This window comes from Phyllobates terribilis, unplaced genomic scaffold (assembly GCF_046119375.1).
Source record: "Phyllobates terribilis strain yellow unplaced genomic scaffold, ASM4611937v1 Scaffold_7__3_contigs__length_470593459, whole genome shotgun sequence".
Taxonomy (NCBI): Eukaryota; Metazoa; Chordata; class Amphibia; order Anura; family Dendrobatidae; genus Phyllobates; species Phyllobates terribilis.
Window position 1 is genome coordinate 114,303,907 of NW_027362767.1, and position 6,000 is coordinate 114,309,906.

At 46.8% G+C, this 6,000-nt stretch overlaps 1 pseudogene; it reads left to right on the forward strand.

Annotated features, from left to right (window-relative positions):
- LOC141155384 (protein transport protein Sec23A-like) overlaps window positions 1–3,202 on the forward strand; it is a 38,746-nt pseudogene extending 35,544 nt beyond the window's left edge.
- Window positions 3,203–6,000: the final 2,798 nt, after the last annotated feature.

Consider the following 6,000-nt stretch of genomic DNA (forward strand, 5'->3'; position numbering starts at 1 on the left):
TTGGCTGTTCTACCCGGCATTGGCACAGAGCGATCACTGACTGCTCCTGGTGGAAATTCAGTTCCTCAACTTCAAAAGAGCATTTTTCCCTCTTCCGCACTGTTGACAGGGCGTGACTGGTGACGTCATACTGATCGATAGCTGGCTCCCTGCAATTAGGCAGAGGGGAGCCGGATGTCAATCAGCATGATGTGGGTAGTCACGTTCTGTCAACAGAACAGAGTGAAAAAGAAGCCGCTGCTCTGTCAACGTGACATCAGGGGAAGCTGCTGAATAACCGGCAGGAGCGGTGTGTGACTGCTCTGTTCTGGCAGAGATAAGCACCGGGCACAAGAGGCAGCGAGGTAGCTCCTACCTGCCTGTTAATTTTTAGGCCCATAGTTAAAAAAAAAAGTCTTGGATAAACCCTTTAACTGTCCCCATTGGAATTAATTGGGGCGGATGTGCAGTACCTGACTGAGGCCATTATTCCATTGACAGAGCTGAGCAGTACCGGCCGCTGCCAATGTTGAGAACAGCTGATCGGCGTGGGTGCCAGGTAATAAATGACCTATTCTAAGGATAGGCCATTAATGTTAAAGTCCCGGACACCCCCTCTAAGGTTAAAGCCAATTTCTAAGCATATGAGAAATTGAGAGAGATTTCTTGAATCGTGACAGTGTTCAATGTGCATTTACTGTTACGTATCCGGGTGGTAGAACCTCTGTGCTGCGGTGCAAGGAGGGGCCAGAGGGGCGTGACTAAGTATCAACTCGGTCCGACCAAGGTCGCACGGCGGCTCAGTCAAATCCGTGAACCAGGGAGGAACAGAGCAGAGGGAACAGGTGCCACTCTGGGACTGACCTTGTATGAGAGCAGGTGACTCCCACAGGTGAGAAGGCAGGAACTGACCGGTACAGCGGATGAGCTTCGGCTGGCAGGCTGACCGCTGGTCCGGGTAGACAAGCAGGCTGATTAGGCAGATAGATAGTCAGGCGAGTGTTTTGAGTAGGCAAGCTGGCGGCACAACTGATAGCTGGCTGGTGCTTCCAGGTAAGCGGGCTGGCAGGCACGGCAGGTAACAGGCGGGTGCTTCCAGGTAAGCGGGCAGGCAGGCACGGCAGGTAACCGGCAGGTGCTTCCAGGTAAGCAGGCGGGCAGAGCCCATAGACAGACTGGCGGACTGGACTGTAGACAGACTGTCGGGCTGAAGAGAAGACAGGCTAGCGGACTGAGCAGAAGATCAGACTGGTGAACAGGCCTGATTTACAGAGGATCTGGGGGCTGAAGCAAAGTAAGAATCACAAAGCAACAACCTTGCACGGGCACCTCCATATTGGAGGAGGTGCCTCTTTGTAGCATCGGCGTCTCTACCCACTGCTAGGCAGAGACACCGTCCCTCTCATCTTCCCGCTCCTGGCGCGGCGTCCTCCAGCGCTCCCCTCCTCGCTGCTGCCGGCGCGCGCTCCTTCCCGGGCACTGTGCTTAGGGCGCGTGCGCTCCCCCTCTCTTAAATGGACTGTGCGCGCCGTCCTAAGGAGTCCCCGGCCAATTGCCGGAGGACCTCCCATATATAAAGCACCTCCTCCAAAATGGAGGTGCCCGAGCAAAGTTGTTGCACAGTATATTACCTCTGCTTCAGCCCTCAGGTCACGTTGCCAACCTGACTTCTGTTCCAGTCCGCCAGCCTTCCTACTCTCCAGCCCGACAGTCTGCCTTCCGCTCTACCCGCCAGTCTGTCTATGGGCAAGCCCGCCTGCCTACCAGGAAGCACCTGCCAGTTACCTGCCTGCTACCTGCCGTGCCTGATAGCCTGCTCACCTGGGAGCACTCGCCTGTTACCTGCTAGCCTACCTGGAGGCTCTTGCTGTCACTTGCTGTGACCACCCGTCGGCTAAACCTAGAGACTTCTGCCTGCTTGGCAGTCACTTGCCGTGACCACCTGATAGCCTACCTGGAGGCTCCTGCTGTCACTTGCCGTGACCACCCGTCTGCTACCCCAGAGACTTCAGCCTGCTCTGCCATCACGTGCCGTGACCACCTGTCAGCTAACTCAGAGACTTCTGCCTGCTTGCTGTGTCCATCCGTCATACCGGTCAGTCTCAGCCATCTGACCCGTGGGAGCCACCTGCTCTCTACAAAGTCGTCCCCAGAGTAGCACCTGGTCCCTCTGCTTGGATCCTCCCTGGTCACGGAGTCGTTAGCCGCCGTCCGACCAGGGTCGGTTCGGGTTGATACCTAGTTACGCCCCTCTGGGTCCCTCCTTGCACCTCGGCACAGAGGTTCCACCACCCGGACTCGTTACACTCTTATAGGGAAAGCCCTCTGGTGATTGGCCGGGGACTTTTTAGAACGTCGCTCGCGGCCTCTTTAAGAGGGAGGGAGCGTGCGCGCCCTAAGCACAGAGCCAGGGAAGCTGTGTGCACCAGCAGCAGCTGCAGGGAGGCCGGAAGACGCTGGAGCAGGACCGCGGCGGTAAGGGGGACGGCGTCTCTGCCTGGCAGGGGGCAGAGACGCTGATGCTACATTTACATTTCCAATGCCAATAGTCACACATTTGTTCTATTGAGAGAAACAGAACAGCTTGTGGCTGCAAGTGTGCCATTTTTGTGATCAACCATTTGTATTGGCTTTCTGCAATGTGCAGTCACACAGTGACTGCAGAAATTTCTCTTGAGCCTGGAAAATGCCATTAAGCTTCAGTTCAGTAAAAATTATTTTTAAAATGTACTATACATGCTACATGTAATTATTTCTGTCAATACATTATATGGATGCTTTTTACAAAATGATATATTCTTAAATAAATTTCATTGCAGGAAACTGGGGCCCCTATTCTCACAGATGATGTCAGTTTACAAGTTTTTATGGATCACCTGAAGAAATTAGCGGTTTCCAGTGCAGCCTAGATGTTTAAAAAGACATTATGGAGCAATCTTTGTTGATACACTCCTGCATTACATTGGATAATGATACGTTTTAATAAATCTATATAGGCGATATACCTTTAGATATCTTTTTTATTGCACGATTCAACCTTTAAATCAGAAAACTGTCTTTCCCACAGTATGATCTTGTAAAGCGACTCATTAACAACCGTAACGAATACTTTTACAATGCCAAAAAAGGAGTCAAATATATTATACTTTAGAGGATACAAAGACCAATTGCTTTTATAACAAAACAAGATCAACATAATTAGACTTGGGTTTATTACCCTGAAATGAACGGTCTTTCTTTTATCTTCTTTGCAACAGCCCTGTTCGTTGTAGTTTCAGTTTAACAATTTGCTTCATTCTGATTGTTTTTCTGCTAAATGTCTGATTTGGATTAGTTCTGTAGTGACCACCTATCATCCCGCTTTATTATTCCTTTTTCCTATAAGAATAAACACTTGCCACAATGGGACATTTCTGTTCTATTAATGATCAGAGCTCTTATTGCCATAATGAGCTTTCTTTAAAATTATAGAAAGTTGCTGCGGCATCCTTGGGAGATTGAAAAGTTATTCTGTATTAAATGGTGCCGAAACCCAGGATCTCGGCCACACCCAGATGGGATCCTACCAAACGTGCACTGACCGGAAAAGTGGATCACCATTGGGCCCACAGATGAGCTTGTTACCTGCTCTCACACATCATCCACTTTGTCTGCCAGTAACTGCCTGATCCTGTCTGAGGTACCTATTTTATGTTTTACTTATTGTCCATTCTCCCGAGGATTTTAAAGTTTGGCACCTAATTTACATAAGAATATATATGTTATATTTTGTTGCATACAGTAGTAAGTACTATGTCATTTACTTTGCCTTGATGTTATAGCTTTAATCTTCAATTATTTAACTGGAGCAATTTTTTCTCTGTCTGAAGTGAATCTATGTATACTTATTGAAGTTTCTTACCCCATTTATCACCCACTGGCAAAGGGACAGTATCTCTTACAAAGGGAGAGATGAAGGGTGGCTAGATACAAATTCACATAGAAGCTAAGATAGCTAGTGAAAACTTTGTTTTACTTATATCCATTTCTGTTAACTATACTTTGTCTTTGTTGTACACAGTATAACTGTACTAAATTTTCTTTGCTGATAAGTATAGACCATATTGATATACGTGTTAGGAGTAAAAAATTAGAACTTGTTTAAATAAGATTTAAGGTAAAGTTAAATACAGAGTGTGAAATCTTGACATAAGTATTTAATTAAGTCTGTGTATTGTACTTTCTGTATTAAGTAATAGTGACCATAGGTATAAATAAGATAGAAGCAGAATATTGTAAAACCCATAGGTTGGTCTGACAAGAACCAAATTTGTTTTGCTTCCATAGATAATATACAGATCGGTGAATTTACCTAGTACTTGTAAGGAGTCAAAAGATTCCTCATAATAGGAAACTAAATGTGTACAATATTCTGAAGGGAGTCAGATGATATATATGATTAATACCTATGGTAAATCTCAATATATGGAATAGAAGGAGATCTATTCTACCACATCTAACTGGGAAAAGCATACCAGATGTAAAATTGCTAAACAGTATCTCTCCTTGTAGAAATGAGTAAGAGAGAACAATGCATTGTGCCTGGTTAGAAGAAATGTATCTGAACCAGTAATTATTCCTCCTCTACCTACTACTTTACCATCATATGGTATAATTAATAGAACTACATTCCTGAATATGATGGATTGTGATGAACAGATGCTGGCCTGGGTGGCCTAAAGTGTACTCTGGCATACACATGCTGCAGCAGCTGAAGCAGCTGGGGCAGATGGTTTACAGCAGACTCCTCAAAATCTGGGCAGCAGGGGAGTTTTATTTGGCAGCGAAACCAAAAGCACCACCCCTATTTGTGGCCATTATTCTGTATGGAGGACTATGTGGAGCCCATTATTCTGTATGGAGGACTATGTGAGGCCATTATTCTGTATGGAGGACTATGTGGGGCCATTATTCTGTATGGAGGACTATGTGGGGCCCATTATTCTGTATGGAGGACTATGTGGGGCCCATTATTCTGTATGGAGGACTATGTGGGGCCCATTATTCTGTATGGAGGACTATGTGGGGCCCATTATTCTGTATGGAGGACTATGTGGGGCCCATTATTCTGTATGGAGGACTATGTGGGGCCCATTATTCTGTATGGAGGACTATGTGAGGCCATTATTCTGTATGGAGGACTATGTGGGGCCATTATTCTGTATGGAGGACTATGTGGGGCCCATTATTCTGTATGGAGGACTATGTGGGGCCCATTATTCTGTATGGAGGACTATGTGGGGCCCATTATTCTGTATGGAGGACTATGTGGGGCCCATTATTCTGTATGGAGGACTATGTGGGGCCCATTATTCTGTATGGAGGACTATGTGGGGCCCATTATTCTGTATGGAGGACTATGTGGGGCCCATTATTCTGTATGGAGGACTATGTGGGGCCCATTATTCTGTATGGAGGACTATGTGGGGCCCATTATTCTGTATGGAGGACTATGTGGGGCCCATTATTCTGTATGGAGGACTATGTGGGGCCCATTATTCTGTATGGAGGACTATGTGGGGCCCATTATTCTGCATGGAGGACTATGTGGGGCCCATTATTCTGCATGGAGGACTATGTGGGGCCCATTATTCTGTATGGAGGACTATGTGGGGCCCATTATTCTGTATGGAGGACTATGTGGGGCCCATTATTCTGTATGGAGGACTATGTGGGGCCCATTATTCTGTATGGAGGACTATGTGGGGCCCATTATTCTGTATGGAGGACTATGTGAGGCCCATTATTCTGTATGGAGGACTATGTGGGGCCCATTATTCTGTATGGAGGACTATGTGGGGCCCATTATACTGTATCGAGGACTATGTGGAGCCCATTATACTGTATGGAGGACTATGTAGGCTCATTATACTGTATGGAGGACTATGAGGGGGCCATGATTCTGTATCGAGGACTATTTGGGGGCCATGATTCTGTATGGAGGACTATGTGGGGCTCATTTTACTGTATGGAGGTCTATGT